Source organism: Musca domestica, unplaced genomic scaffold (assembly GCF_030504385.1).
Source record: "Musca domestica strain aabys unplaced genomic scaffold, Musca_domestica.polishedcontigs.V.1.1 18, whole genome shotgun sequence".
Classification (NCBI taxonomy): domain Eukaryota; kingdom Metazoa; phylum Arthropoda; class Insecta; order Diptera; family Muscidae; genus Musca; species Musca domestica.
The window spans coordinates 12288295-12305813 of NW_026712238.1; positions in this window are offsets into that span (position 1 = coordinate 12288295).

The window sequence follows — 17519 nt, forward strand, 5'->3', positions numbered from 1 at the left end:
TATAATTTAAAAATTTTGGAATATACACGTTCTAATTGTTTAATACTTTTTTATAAATATAAAAGTAATCATTTTTACTGTTGTTCTTTGCAGCTTAACCAACCCCAACCGAATTTTACACCAATATGAGGTAAGTGAAATTTAAGGCTTATCACTTGCCCCGTTTCTTCTATGAAAGTCTTTTTTTGCATTATACTTCCCAATCACCACCTACCCCTAACATTATTTTCCTCTCTCCATGATTGATAAAGAAAAGAATGAAATACATATTGACGAAGATGGCGATGGCAACAACAGCGAAATAAAAGTGAAGTAAAGCAAGCAAAATGATATTTTTCGTTTTGTAGGTTCCCCTTTGACTGAACTCAAACCAAGGGTTTGTGTGTAGCATACCAGTCTATGTATGTTCATTTAAATGTGTGTTATATGGCACAAGTAGATTTACCTAAACTACAAGCATATCATCATCATCACCGTCATATTCCAAACATACACTGGTATCCAAATTTGTTTATGAACATTCATTCGTTCATTCATTCATCTCCACATTTTTAACATGATTTCTTTTTTTTTTTTAGATTTACACAAATAGACACAACTAACACTAGTAACACTAGTTTGCCAGCACCAGGTTATTTTGTGGAAAAATAACTATTTTTTGTTCATCCACAAAAAGTTTCAAATTAAAAAAAAAAAAAAAAAAACATTTCAAGGTAAAACGGAACTAAAGCAATCTGAATTGATTAAATTGAAATGAAATTAGTTTAGGGTTTAACTATGTGGAACATTGACATATATGGTAATATGTGTGTGTAGGTGTTAACGTTTAGACTGAGCATCTAATTGCCAGTATACGAGTCACTGAAGCGCTGTAACAGATCATTATCGATTCTAATGTCAAGTGTTACTTGTTTAACATGTTATCTTTACTGTTGTTGTGGATTATACCTACATACATTCATTGGTATTAATGTTATTATGAGGGCTTACACATATTTTTAAAATTGATTTTGAAATTTGAGTAGTGAATGAGATTTTCACAAAATTCCAAGTCAACGTGAATATATTAGTTCAGGGAACACTACACCGAAGTGTATTGAGTGCTCAGGTGGACCCAAATAGTTGGGAAAAGTCTTCTATTCTATCTGTAGTATAACAGATAGAATATTGAAATCTGAATTAGAAATTCAATATATAAAGAAGATGAAATTAAATGGTGTAAGGTACCGAAATTGACCCCAACAGTTCTGCAACTGTAACATATCATGTACAAGGAATTGTTTTTATGTTGCTTTTACAAAGTTTCTGAACTACTGGGTTTTGTTAACCACTAAATATCCTTTGAGGAATTTTTAAGCATCTAATACTCTGGTACATTATTATGGTCCCCTTAAAATACTCCAAAAAATCGTTACCAATCTATTATTCACATTGAAATTTTTACATTTTCTGAGATCCTTTATATTTCTTTTGAGGTTTATCTAATAACTTCATTATATTAAAAAAAACAAAACCATTTCTGAGCCTGTAAAATTTCTCAAAAATCTGTTATTTTTAATTTTTAAATATCCTGCGAAGATTCCTTAAAATTTTGAGTTCTAAATATCCTTTTTAAAAGTCCATAATATTATTGTGATTATTAAATTCAAAATAACTCTAAAATTGTCTTAAAAACTAACCTCAATGCTATACAAGTGTCCTTTCAAACAGTCTGAGTTTTCTTTAAATATTGTTAAAAAAAATCAAAATCAAACCCTACACCACAAGGTGGTTAGGGTATTATGTCTTTGTGCATCTGTTTGTAACAGGCAAAAGGAAACTAGATAGACCCATAGTTCCTTTTGATGATCTGCATAGAATCACATTCTGTGTCGATTTATGCATGTCCGTCCGTCCGTCCGTCTGTCCATGTATTTTTGTAAACAAAGTACAGTTCGCATTTATTGCCCTATCCAGATGAAATTTTGCACAAATTATTTGTTTGGCCCAAGGACGAACCCTATTGAAATTGGAGATAATCGGCACATACAACCAAATTTGGCCTGAAAATAAATATGCCAAATTTGATCGAAATCGGTTCAGATATAGCTATAGCTCCCATATATATTGTTCATCCGATTTGTTACTTTTGTCCTCCGCTGCCGTAATATGCACTCTGTAACAACAATATTTGAGGAAATTTATCAAATACAGCTCAGAAATACATTTGCTAAATTTTATCGAGATCGGTTCAGATTTGGATATATCTCCCATATATAACTTCGTCCGATTTACCTTTTATTGTGCACCAAACGTCTAATATTTGCCCAAATGGGATGAAATTTGGCACTTACGACCGAATTGAGTCTAGAATTGACCGAATTGAGTCTGAAGATCGGTTGTGATATTACTATAGTTCCCTTATATACTGTTCATCCGATTTGTTATATTTGTTACCCATAGTCTTTGCCAAATTTTATCGAGATCGGTTCCGATTTGGATATAGCTCCCATATATATTTTTTCCGATTTAAAATGAATTGTGCACCAAATGGGCAATACAAGTCCGAATTTAAAAGATACAAATGCTTCGGCCCGCCGGACTTTAAGACTTTCTTTACTGGTTTACATTTGTTTTTAAAATTTGAGTAGTGAATGAAATTTGTCGGATAGTTTCAGTTCAGTTCAGTTGGAATATTGAAATCTGTGGGAGAAATGCAATACCTGAAGACGACAAAATTTAAATTGTGTACCTTAATAAATTTACCTCAACAAATTCTGTAACTATAACAAACCCTTGTACATTTAAGTTCATTTTAATGTTGTTCTTTAAAAAATTTTCTAAAGTATGACTTTTTTGGAGTTTCTAAATATCCTTGGAAAAAGTTTTAAACATCTATTATTTCGGGCACTTACATAATCAGTTAAATTCCTTAAAATTCATAGTATTGGCCTCTTAAATCCTCCAAAATATCCTTAAAAATTTGTTATTTTTGTCCAAAATAATCTAAATTTTCACCTTTTCTGAACTCCCTTGCAAAACTGCCTAAAAATTCATTTTTGGTCCCCTTTTACTTCCTGCAAAAATGTTTCTAATATAAATTAATTTATGAATCAAATATTCCGCACGATTCTTTTAAAATCATCGTTTTTTTAGACCGAAAATTTTTTTAGACCGAAAATGAAATTTGTCCAAAATCCAAAATTTTGTGGCAAAAAATCCACGATTTCCTAGCCCTTAAATGTCTCAAAAATCCATTATTTTGACTTCCTAAATATCCTGCAAGGATTCCTTAAAATTCTACCCTCAATGCGATTTTAAATGTCCTTTTTACAATTCCTTGAAAATTATTGTAATCAAGTTTTAGTCCATTATATAACATTTTAAAAATCTTGAAAAGTTTTGAAAAAATTTATAAAAATTCATTAAAAACACATTTCTGACCATTAAAGTATTCTTCAAAAAAATCCTTTAAACTCTATAATTTAAGTATTTAAATAACTTGAAAAAATGTCATGAAAGTCCATGACTACAAGTTTTTATCAAATAAAAATTTTTTGGAAGTCCATTATTTTGGCCAACTATAATCGTGTAAAAATTCATAGCAAAATTACGATTTGTGGGCCTTAGAAAATTCCGTAAAAAAATAAAAAAAAATCGGTAAAAAAAAGAAAAATTCTTTTGAAAATTTATTAAAGTTCCATTATTTAAGGGAGTATCCGATTTGGTCCAAACTTGGTACACCGCTATATTATTATCAAACTTATATTGAGTTCGGCGATGGACAATATCGGTCCACTACTTCTGGTACTTCCCCCCAAAAGGTCGAAATTTTCAAAGAAAATATTTTGCTGCACAGAAGGAGGAGGGATAATCCGATTTTGCTCTGCCTTTGCGAATCCTAATATTTGCATAAGTGATAGGTCAGGTGCGAAAACGGACAATATAGGTCCACTTCATCAAGTATCTTCCCCACAAGAGTCAAAATTTTGAATAATTATAACTCTTATAAAATGTGATGTTCGATTGTCTTCAAATTACACACATAACAATATTTTTATTAAACCAAGGTCTGGTGCCAAGATGGAAAACAGTGATCCACTCCATCTGGCACTTCCCATAAAAAAGGTCAAAATTTCAAAAAAAAAAAAAAAAAAAAACAAAAACAAAAAAAAAAATATTTTCTGCACAGCAAAATCAGATTTGCTCCAACTTTGAATAACCTAATATTTGCGTCAGTTCTAGGTCAGGTGCAAAAATGGATAATATCGGTCCACTCCATCATGTGCTCCCCCACAAAGGGTAACAATTTTGAATAATTTTAACTCTTATAAAATGTGATGTAAGGGTCCGATTGTCTTCAAAGATCGAATGTATCAGTCCACTCCTTCTGGTACCTCCCCCACAAAATTTCGAAATTTTGAATATCCATTAAGCTCATAAAATACGAGATTACCATCCGATTGCATTTAGACTTAGCACATCTGAATATTTCTATCAACACAGGATCTGTTATGAAAACGGTAGAGATCGGACCATTCCATCTGGTACCTCCCCCACTAAGGGTCACAATTTTGAATAACCAAAACGGTTTTAAAATTTGAAATAAGCATCCGTTTCTCTTCATATTTCGCACATCACATTTTTGTTACTAATACAAGACCTGATGTGAAGATGGGATATATCGGTCCACTCCAACTGATACCTCCCCCACAAAGGGTAAAATTTTAAATATCCATGAAGCTCACAAAACGCGATTACCATAAGTCCAGACTTACCCCTTAAAATCCTCCCAACAGAAACCGAGTTTCATGGTTCAAATGCAGTGTTTTTTTATCCCCTAACCCTTTTCACTTCCAAAAAACATCCTTCCTTTTCTAACAATTTTTCAGTATCAAATGTCTTATATGATACAATTTCCCACAGTTTTGTATTATCACTCAAATAATGTAGGAATGTACCTCTCCAACTTACCAGAAATATTTACAACACTTTTTTACTCCCTCTCATGCCAATAGGGTTCCATTGCAAATATTTGTAGCCAAATCAGAGTAGAATGTGTGTAAAATATACTCAGACAGTTCGGCTCAAGTGTTTGTCCATGTCTCTATCATTACATTTCTTCATCCATTTGGCCACCTATATCCACATGTGTGTATGTATGTCTGATACGTATGGACATGTGTATTTGATATTAGTTTGGATTGTAACTGCAAAAAAAAAGAGCCATTGAATTTACTTGACTACACTGTGTATTCGAAAATTTTTATGGATGATATATGAGTGTAATTATGTAGGTATGTATGTTCATCGAAATATTTGTATGTATCTATGCTGGTGGCAGCATGTGTGTGAGCGTGTGTGTTTGTCGTACGTATGCTGCTCCTAAATAAGTATGATTATGTGCTCAACAGTAAACATAAAATCGTACATGTGTACAAACATACATCCATTCTAACAAATGTTCATTCATTTAGTTATGCATCTACCATCGTTAAAACACACACACATTCAAATCCGTTTTGAACGAGGGTTGAGACTGGGAATGTAATTAAAGGACTGATGTTGTGCGTGGATACTTATTTATCTATGAAGAAGATGGTGTTTTCTAAAGAAACCTTTTTTCGCTATTTAACTGAGGCCTCCGAATTTTTTTCCATAGAAAAAAATACGCCTCATTAACTGAGGCCTTCGATTTTTTTCTATAGAAAAAAATACGCCTCATTAACTGAGGCCTTCGATTTTTTTCTATAGAAAAAAATACGCCTCATTAACTGAGGCCTTCGATTTTTTTCTATAAAAAAATGCGCCTCATTAACTGAGGCCTTCGATTTTTTTCTATAAAAAAATGCGCCTCATTAAGTGAGGCCTCCGAATTTTTTTCTATAGAAATATGCACCTCATTAACTGAGGCCTCCGATTTTTTTCTATAGAATAGAAATGCGCCTCATTAACTGAGGCCTCCGAGTTTTTTTCTATAGAAAAAAAATGCGCCTCACTAACTGAGGCCTCCGAGTTTTTTTCTATAAAAAAAAATGCGCCTCACTAACTGAGGCCTCCGAATTTTTTTCTATAGAAAAAAAAATGCGCCTCACTAACTGAGGCCTCCGAATTTTTTCCTATAGAAAAAAATGCGCCTCACTAACTGAGGCCTCCGAATTTTTTCCTATAGAAAAAAATGCGCCTCATTAACTGAGGCCTCCAGATTTTTTTTTATAGAAAAAAATGCGCCTCATTAACTGAGGCCCCCAGATTTTTTTCTATAGAAAAAAATGCGCCTCATGGACTGAGGCCTCCAGATTTTTTTCTATAGAAAAAAATGCGCCTCATGGACTGAGGCCTCCAGATTTTTTTCTATAGAAAAAAATGCGCCTCATGGACTGAGGCCTCCAGATTTTTTTCTATAGACTGACGATTTTTTCTATAGAAAAAAACCGCCTCATTAACTGAGGCCACTGAATTGTTTTTCTCTAGAAAAATAATGTACCTTAACAGCTGAGGACTGCGATTTTTTCTATAGAAAAAATAATGACAATGAATGACAAGCTTAATATATATCTCATTAAGGGAGGCCCTCAATTTTTTTCTATAGAAAAAAAATATTCTCAGCACCTCTTTGAGTGAGGCCTCCAATTTTTTCTATAGAAAAAGGTAGCCTCAGTGCCTCATTTCTATAGAAAAAATGGCCTCAAGAACAGAGGTCCCCGTTTTTTTTTTCTATAGAAAAAATGGCCTTAATAACAGTGACCTGAAGATCTTTTTCTATAGGAAAAATTGCCTCAGTGAAAATGGGACTCTGAAATCATTTCCCCATACCCCCCTCGTTGGTTTCATTTCTTTTTCACATACTTTACTCGCCAAAGTATGTCGATGTCAAGTAAGAAAAACAAAATCTTTTGAAAATATAGAAGAGAACGAGCAACAAAAAACCGACACAGCTAACGAAATGGAATACGAAAATCGTTCAACGTCAGTCAGTCAGACAGACTGTGCGTATGTTTGTCATGGCTCACAAATTGTTTGATAATCAAGCATAGTATTTATATTTACAACAATGTATAACGAAATTGATGTTGTGCTGCAGCGGAGAACTCGACATACCAACAATGAAATGCCTATTTAGCTGAAAACAAACCTATTTTTCAAATTGCACACACACACATTCATATGCCATGCAAATGTCTTGCTGTCGTTCGCTCTGTACATACATATGTATGTTTGTATGCCTACTATCCATGTTCACCCGTCCTTCTCATTTGCTACTTCGAAATGTAAATTATGTCGCTGTAATCCATGTATGATGTGTAGAAAATTACTATCCCCTTTGTACCTCCTCCGCCTCCCCCCAAACTCAAATTGGCCCCTGTCTCCAACGACCAGAAGAAGAAAAAAAAAGTGTTCTGCCACAAACATCTCTCATGGTTGTTTATTAAAAAATTATAGAGTTTTCAGCAGCTCATTTTCTGTTTCACTTCCATCTATCCATGTGTCCATATGTTCGTTTGTCTGTCCGTGTGCCTGCCTGCCTTGCGCTGGCCCCGTCTAGCTATTTCTCCAATACGAAATTGTGCTGATTTGCGGTTCTGTGCTGTGCTTTGCTTTGCTGTGAAAAGCGAGAGCAATGAACAAATTATATATCAAATCAACAATGATTCATAATATGATAACAAGCTTGCCGTTTGCCATCGTATAATTATAGTCGATTTAAGTTGTGGCAGATACAGAAGTACACAGATATTTATCAAATGTATTATTTTTTTGTGAATATTTTGAATGCGAAGCAATTACTATTTGTATTCACTTGAAAGAGGAGTGTGGGACGGGAGGGTGTTATTTTTTATTTGTTGTGATAAAAGATATTTAATTTGTTTTTGAAGAAATTCTTTCTTAAAAACCCCCCGATTATAAATATTTAAATTCATAATATTTTGGATACTGAGGCCCTCAGCGCCTCAAAAAAATCGCATTACCATATAATGGGTTACATTTTGGTGCCAGTAACTACTTACATAATAATTATTTTAACTTAAGAAAGTAAGGACTTACCCAACTGCCACTAAGAGTCAATATATATTAAAAAATCAGTTGTCCTGTTCAGGGAAAACAACAGTTGAATTACTTTTTAATTTCAAAACTAGGAAAAAACTGTTGGATTGAAAATGAGATATATCGGTGCACGTTTTTGTATAGCCCCTTATAACGGTGCTTCCCGATTTTCAAAATTTCCACGAATTTCTCTAAAAATTGGTATTTGTAGTTCGTAATGTGTTCTAGCTCCGGTGGCAGAACATTGAATATTTAGGTCCACGTTTTCCTATAGAGCACATATAACGATACCCGCCGATATTCGCTATTTTTAGAATCCTAGTCACATTTATCAACGAAATTGTTTAATATAGTATTTAAGGAGATTTACTAGACGACAATCCTTGAAGTATAAAATTGTGGAGGTTTCCGTTTTGGTATGGCCCCATACAACGGCCTCACCCACTTTATGGTTTTTTTTTTGAAAAGTTTAACAGCAGTATTCAAACGGTGTTACTGGTATTTCCATTTTAAAGTGGAACACGTTTGAATTTAGATACTTTTATATAAAAATGTTTTCTTTACCCAAAGGTGGGGGATATTAAATGTTCGGCCTGGCCCTCCATACCCGGTATGGAGGGTATTTTAAGTTTGTCATTCCGTTTGTAACACCTCGAAATATACATTTTAGACTCCACAAAATAGCGATGTCCGTCCGTCCTCCATTCTGTGATAACCACTCTAGCTTCCGAACAAATTGAAGGAGATTGATTAAACTTTACTCAAATGTATATTATGCCGCAGGACTTTTGGAATTGAAAATGGTTCATGTAGTTCCACGTTTTGGTATAGCCCCCATGTAACCGTACCTCCCGATATTCGGTATTTTGATAATTTTTGCGACAATATTTATCGTAATTGTTTCAAATTTGGTATTTGAAGTTCGAAATGGATACTACAGCCTATGACAGAAAATTGTCTGTGCAGGTCCACGTCTTCGTATAGCCCCCATATAACGTTACCTCTCGATATTCGGTATTTTGATGATTTTAGCTACGTTATTCTCCGATTTTTTTAAGTTTCACATTTAATTATTGTAATGGCTTATGGCCAAAGTTGCAGGTCCATGTCGTCGTATAGACCCTAATGTAACAGCTACATTCGGTATTTTTAGGATTTTAACAGAATTTTTAACGGATTTTATTGTTTTTGAGAATTGCCAAATTCGTTCCAAATGGTGAAGGGTATTCAAAGTTCGGTCCTTCTAATTTTTCTAAAAAATCTACGAATTCATTGTAAACATATTCATGGAAAACTCAGGTTTTAATGGGAAATTTTGGTAAAACATCCACGACGGGAAATATGAAATAATAAAAAATCCACGATTTATTTTTATGAAAAACTAGCTGAACCCGCTGCACGTCGCTACCCCTTTTGGGTACCAGATTTCGTCTCTCTGTCCGAATTTCGTTGGAATTGGAATATGGCGTTGGGTGCATCAAATATGTAAAATTGGCCGAAAATTTATATGGGAGCTATATCCAAATCTGAACCGATTTTAATATAATTTGACTATTTTACTTTTTGATCAAAATCCCGTCACACATTTCAAACTTAATTGGAATCGATATGTATGTATCGTGTTTGGTAAATCAAATAAACGAAATCGATCGAAAATATATATGGGTGCTATATCCAAATCAATACCGATTTCAATATAATTTGGCAAATTATTTGTGAATATCTTAGAATGAAGTGTGTTAAATTTCGGTTCCGTATAGTGAACTCTGAAACTCTGAAACCTGAAAACCATTTAAGTTCCAAGATACCATATAGGTTATATTACAAATGTTCGCAACATATGTATATTAAATCCAACATCCTAACTCCAAAACCAAAAATATTCCAAATATCTTGACTAATAAATTTCCATAAATACAGCTTGGATTTCAAATAATCCAACAGGAAGTGCAACATGATAGAACCGAGACCTGCAACAATTGTCTGTATCAATAATCTCACATAGACGATGCTATCTTTATTTAAGTTTGTATCAAAATTTAATTTAAAAATAACAGAGCACAGCATATTTCGACGACTACACGCCGTCGACGACATACAGACTGTACACATCGGGTAATATCACCACTCCGGGATGTGTGCCCCCCCAATGTTTGCTCATCTGCCAACACTACACATTGTACTTTGCAGGCGAACTCCATTCGCAGTAATTTGCATCTACTTAAAAGTTATTCGCCTGAATATGCTACGGAAAAGAGTTGGACGGACATAATGCGAAACATACTCACAGGCAAACGGAGAGACAGACCGACTGACATGGAGTCGGAAATATCTGTGTGAACATTTGTGTAATATAAATGTGTTCTCTTGTATTCAGTTGAGATACATTATATTATTGGATTTCTGCACTTTGCTTTATTGTTGTTGTTCATGGTAGTCGTTTATTGTCGATAGTTATGTAGATATATAAATATTATTTAGACAGTGGATCAGAGAATGAGGGTTTCCTTCCATAAAGTATATTCCATCGGTAGAAGATTCAAATTTTCGGTACATGCAATGTATCCTTAATAGAAGGGTGAAATTTCTATGTCATCAACATTTTTACTACCTAGAAGAGAATTGTACATATAGAAGACCACGATATCGTATGGCCCCATATGACGGTACCCCCGATATTCGGTATTTTTATGATATTCGGTATTTTGATAATATTCGGTATTTTGAAGATTTCAGCAAATTTTTTCAATGGAATTTTCTTTAAATCCGTACAAGGAGTTCTTTTTGAGTACTTTACCCCCTTGAAGTGAATTGTCTACATATGTTCACGTTTTGGTATAGCGACCATACAACAGCACTTCCAGATATTTGGTATTCTAAGGATTTTTGCGACATTATTCACCGGAATGGTTTCAAATTTCGTATTTGAAGTTCGGAACTATTACTATAGCCCCATACAACAATTTTAATTTGAGTGGTATTTTTAGACGGAATTTTGTTGAAATTTCCCAAGATTCTTCCAAATGGTTAAGGGTATAAAAATTCGGCCCGGCCGAACTTAGCTGCTTTTTTACTTGTTACGTTTTTGGATTAAGATTCCTTGGAGTCCATGTATTTTAGGTATATATTGCAATATTACAGATAACAATACGAGCATTATTTTGGTCGAAAATTTCGACGCTCAACCGGGGCAACAAAGGGGTCTTTTTGGGTCATTTTTCAAAATATAGTCAAAAAATCCCTTTAAGCAAGTCAAAATATTTCAATTCTTTGTCATAAAATTCTACTATAGCTCCCAGAAGACATCAAATTTCCATTCAAAACACATTTTGGGTTATAGCCGTACTTTATATGAGATTCGGCCAAATCCTCTTTAAAAGACTAAATTTTGCAAAATGAAGTCAAAGAGAAAAATATTGTTCATCAAATGTCGCTGTGAATGCCGGTTGAAGTTTGAATCTTAAAATTTTGCACGAGGGCCAGTCTTGGTTCAAAATTTTAAGATTCAAGCTTCAACCGGGTCTTTTGAAATTTATTCTAAAAAGGTACTAAAATGTACCGACAATTGCATACGTTTTTACTTTACTTGAACAAAAGGAATGAGAGTCACTGATGGTGTGATAAATAGGTGGTTTTGGAATTTACAAGTGCACTAAAAGTACAAAATAGTACTATGTATATTTGGTACAATTTGGTATTAGGTGAACAGATAGTGCTTGAAATTTGACATTAGAGTCGCCATTTATGTGCAGCTTGGACATATCAAGGTGCTTTCGGAAAATGGTGTACCATTTTCGTACGAAAAGTACTAAATGGTACCATATTTGGTACAGGTTGAAGAGATAGTGATGAAATTCTAAAATTTTATTCTTAGATTACGGTCGATGTTGGTATCGGGAATTGAGATATGATGGATGTTTTGGAAACGTGCACTATAATTGTACTAAATGGTACTAAATTTGCCAATGGGAAAATTACGGAGCTGAAATACTGAAATTTGGCATTAAGGCCACTTGCTGGTATCTGAGATTGAGATATGGTGGTTGCTTTTAAATATGCATACTTTGACTGTACGAAAAGAACCAAATGTAACTAAATCTGGTATTGGGAGAAGGGATTGGCCTGGAATTCTCATATTTTATTTAGACGCCACTTTTCGGAAATGTTTACTAAAATTGTACAAAAAGTTCTAATTTGGTATTGGGTGACGGAATAGAGCTGAAATCTTGAAATTTGATATAGATGTAAGTGTTAGTGTCTGTAGTTAAGAAATGGAGGTGAGTGGTACTAAATTTGTTAAAGTGTGAGGGGATAGAGCTGGAAACCCGAAATTTGAAACCGAGATCTTTCTTGGTATCTGGAATTGAGGTATTATGAGGATTTTGGAAATTTGTGCTATAATTGTACGAAAAGTACTAAATTTTATATAACGTTCTTTGTTGGTATCTGGGATTGAGATATGGAGGTACTTTTGGAAATTGTACTATAATTGTACGAAAAGTACTACACTTGGTATTGGGTGAAGGAAAAGAGCTGAAATCCTAAAGTTTGATATGGATGCCACTGTTTATGTCTGTACTGTGGAGGTAGTTTTGGAGATGTGTACTATAATTGTTCGAGATGGGGTAAGTGGTACTATATTTAGTAATGGAATTCCGAACTTTAAAATTGAGGTCTCTGTTGGTGTCTGGAATTACGAAAAGTAGTAAATAGTATTAAATTTGGTATTGAATGAAGGAATAGAGCTGAAATCCTGAAATTAGATATAGATGTCACTCTTGGTGTCTGTAGTTAAGAAATGGGGGTGGTTTTGGTTTGGTTATGGTATTGGTTGAAGGAATGGAGATAAAATTCTGAAATTTAATATTTAAATAACTATTGGTATCTGAGGTTGCCATTTAAAGGTGGATTTGAAAATACGAACCCTAGTTGTTTGGAAAGTACCAAATTGAACTAAATTTAGCATTGGGTGAAGGAATAGGGCTGCTGTCCTCAAACCTGATATTGAGATCTCTATTGGTATTTGGAATTGAGATATGGAGGTGGTTTTTGAAATGTGGATGAAGGAATAGAGCTGAAATCCTGAAATTAGATATAAATGTCATTGTTGGTGTCTGTTGTTAAGATATGGTACTAGATTTGGTCTTCGGAAATGTAAAGTATAATTGTACTTAAAATACTGAGTGGTACTAAATTGAGTATTGAGGGGATATAGCTGGAATCCTGAAATTTGAAATTATAGTTTCTGCTTGTATTTGAAATTCAGATCTGATGAGGATTTGGAAAAATGTGCTATAATTGTTCGAAAAGTACCAAATTGTACTAAATTTGGTACTGGGTTAAGGGTAAGACCTGAAATCCTCAAATATGATATTAAGTTCTTTGCTTGTATCTGGGATTGAGATATGGAGGTGCTTTTGGAAATGTGTACTATAATTGTGCGAAAAGTACTAAATAGTACGATTGAGTGACAGAATAGATCTGAAATCCTGAAATTTGATATATATGTCACTCTTGGTGCCTGTGTTTACGATAATGGTGGTGGTTCTGGAAATGTGTACTATAATTGTTTAAAAAGTATTGAGTGATACTAAATTGTGTATTGGGTAAAGGAGTAGAACAGAAATATCGAAATTAGATAGGATGTCACTGTTGGAGTCTGTAATTGAGAGAAGTAGCTGGCTTAGGAAATAACTGCACTACAAGATACAATATTTGGTAATGGAGGAAATTACATAGTTGAAAGAGTGATATTTGATTTTGACATTAAGGTCACTGTATGTATCTGAGGGGATTGTTTTGAGAAGGTGTACTATAATTGTTCAAAAAGTACTAAATGTTACTAATTTTGGGACACTTTTGGTGTCTAGGATGGAAAGTAGGTACTACATGTTACTAAATTTGATATTGAGGTCACTGTTGGTTTGAACAGAGAAATTGGTGAGGGCTCATGAACTTCCATGTTAAGGTGGTTCGAATCTTCGCTACAATTTACATAAGACCTCTAGACTATCTTCTATACAAAAAATTACCACTTGAATTTCTTCTACTGATCTCCTCTAGCCACTGTCCAATAACTTACTATCATGAACACCTATCCGCCGTACAAAATTAACGTGTATTATTGCGATATAAACTTGTTTCATTTTAACAATCCAGAAATCTGGGAAATCAGAAATTTATAATTATCATGGTTGGCATACCACCACTGGCTTTCAACGCCTGGCATTTAAGAGGTTCTATGAAATTTTAGCCTCCAAAAAGGAGTCATCATCTGCTGCTGCGTCGATGCCAAAATTCAACGGCATTTTAAATGAAAATTTTATTTTAATTCATTTTTAATCAAATCAAACAATGACGACGGAAACGACAATGCTATACAGCACCGTACAACCCGCCAGCCACCCAACAACGCAAAAGGATCTTTAATTATTTATGGCATCAAACACTTTTGCAAAGGCATAATAACAAGTGAAAATTATATTTATGCCTTCTTATCCAGTCATCCATCCAACCATTCCTTCCGAACGTTTACAAAGTATATTTTAATAATCATCAAATGAAATTTAATTTACTAATAAACATTTACAACTCATACCAGGCCTGCCGGCTGGTGGGGGGTGGTTGGGTGACGGCAACCCCATCAACACTTCTTGAGGCTAAAAGAAATAACAGGAACAATGTTAGCTGCTTGGAATGTTGGGAAATTTGTATGTGGGACACCGTGGTGTGGTGGTGAGAAATAAAAATTGATTCGCCTAAAAGGGGTAATACCAAGAAGTGGAATTTAAAGGCGAATGGAAAGCAAGAAAGAAATGCAAATAACAAGGGGTTGTCTTTAATGTCAAGGGTTATATTTAACAATGGGTTGTTTTGGTAGGTAGTACTGGTATTAATATGTTGTAGTTGCAACCATATGTCTTCGTTAATATCCCGCAGCTACTTGACCATTGGGGTAGGTAATGTAACGACGACTTTTTACGGAATTATTTTTCACACCTTTAACCGGTTTTTCTTTATGTAATTAGTGTTTATTGTTCTTTGAGTGAAATAATTCACAGCTTATGAAGTCTTATATTTTGGAAGTGTATTTTAATTTAAGGTAATTGTGTGCTATTAATTATTAAAAAATTTAATCTCCTCACAGGATATTATGGGAGTAATCAATTTGACATATGGTGTTTATTGAAAAGGAATCTGGAAGAATAGAAATATGAATATCCCAAGTAATCAAAATTTTCTGATTAAATATGTATAATTATTTATAAATTATTTATTTTAGATTCGTTCCACCAAGTCATTTTAATACTCAAAATGCAATTTTTATTATTTCTTGGACAAAATTTCCGAAAAAAACTTCGTACTTCACTTCAGCTGCACCAGTTCGACAACAATTCATTCATATTCAAAATTGTCCTCGTTTCGGAAGGAATAATAAGAACATTGTTACTTCTTATACTAAAACATCTTCAAAATCTTTCATTTTGAAGTTTGTCGAGGAGGATATTAGTAAAACCATTGGTCAATGGACCCACGCCCAATTTTTCTCTCCAAAACTATTTCAATATCTCCCTATGTAAACCCTAGAAACCAATAGTGACCTCAATATCAGAATTTCAGCACTATTCCTTCACCCAATTCTATATTTAGTAACATTTATTACACATATCCAAAAAAATCTACATCCCTCTATATCAATTATTAGCAGTAATCCGAAATAAATACCCGAACAGTTATAGTATACATATGGTATGTCTCAGTATTGAAAATTGGGATTCCAGCTCAACACATTCACGCAATATCAAATTTAGTAACATTTAGTACTTATATAAATATAATTTTATGTAATATATAATTTTAGTACTCATTTTCAAAACCACTCCATATCTCAATCCTAGACACCAACTGTTATCGCAATATTAATTTTTAATGTATAAGTGTATCCCTTCAACCAATACCAAATATAGTACAATTTGGTACTTTCCGTTCAATTATAGTACACATTTCAAAAACTTCCTCCATATCTTAATAACAGATACCAACAGAGACCTTAATATCAAATGTCGGGATTTCAGCTCTATTCCTTCACCCAATACCAAATTTAGTACCATTTAATAGTTTTCGTATAATTATAGCACATAATTCCACAACCATATCTATTCGAAGCTCTTCTCCTTCATCCAATACCCAATTTAGTACCACTTAGTACTTTTCGTGCTTATTTCCAAAACCACCTGCATATCTCTATACCAGATACCAAAAGGGACCTGAATATAAAATTTAGGGATTTCAGCCCTATCCATTTGACCAAGACCAAATTTAGTACCATTTCGTACTCTCCATACAATTATAGTACACATTTCCAAAACCTCCTCCATATTTCCAATCCAGATGCCAACAGAGAACTCTATTCACGTTTAAGGATTTTTCCCAATCCTTTCACCCAATACCGAATTTAGTACCATTTAATACTTTTCGTACAATTGTAGTACACATTTCCAAAACCTCCTCCATATCTCCAATCCAGATACCAACAGAGACCTCAATATTAAATTTAAGGATTTCAGCCCTATCCATTTAACAAAGACCAAATTTTGTACCATTTCCATACCATTATAGTGCACATTTCCAAAACCTCCTCCATAACTCCAATTCAGATGCCAACAAAGAACTTAATTTAAAATTTAAGGATTTCAGCCCGATCCCTTCACCCAATACCAAATTTAATACCATTTAGTACTTTTCGTACAAATAAAGGACACATTTGTCAAAGACCACCAAATCTCAAACACAGATACCATCAGTAATCTAAGTATCAATTTCAGAATTTTATCTCTATCCCAATACCAAATTTAAAAATATAGTACCATTATAGATGACATTTCTAAAACCACCTCCAACTCTCCATTCTAGATACCAACAGAGACCTCAATATCAAATTTGAGGATTCCAGCTCAATACCTTTACCCAATACCAAATTTAGTACTATTTAGTACTTTTCGTACAATTATAGCACACATTTCCAAAACCACCTCCATATATTAACCAAAGACACCACCAGTGACATCTATATCGAATTTCAAGATTTCTGCTCTATTCCTTCACCCCATACCCAATTTAGTACCACTTAGTACTTTTCATACAAATATGGGACGTATTTCCAAACCACCGCCAAATCTCACAAAAAAGACCTTCAGCAATATAAATATCAAATTTCTGAATTCTATCTCATCCACCAATAACAGAAATAGTACCATTCAGTACTTTTCGTACAATTATAGTACACATTTCCGCAATCACATCTATACGTTCAGACTACTCATGAACAGCGGCTCATATACCAAATTTCAGATTTCAAGCACTAACTGTTACCTCTATACCAAATTATACCAAATATAGTACTAACATTGCTTTTCGTGCACTTTTAGGGCACATTTTCAAAACCACCTCTATATCACAAACCTACCACCAACAGAGACCCTAATAAAAATTTC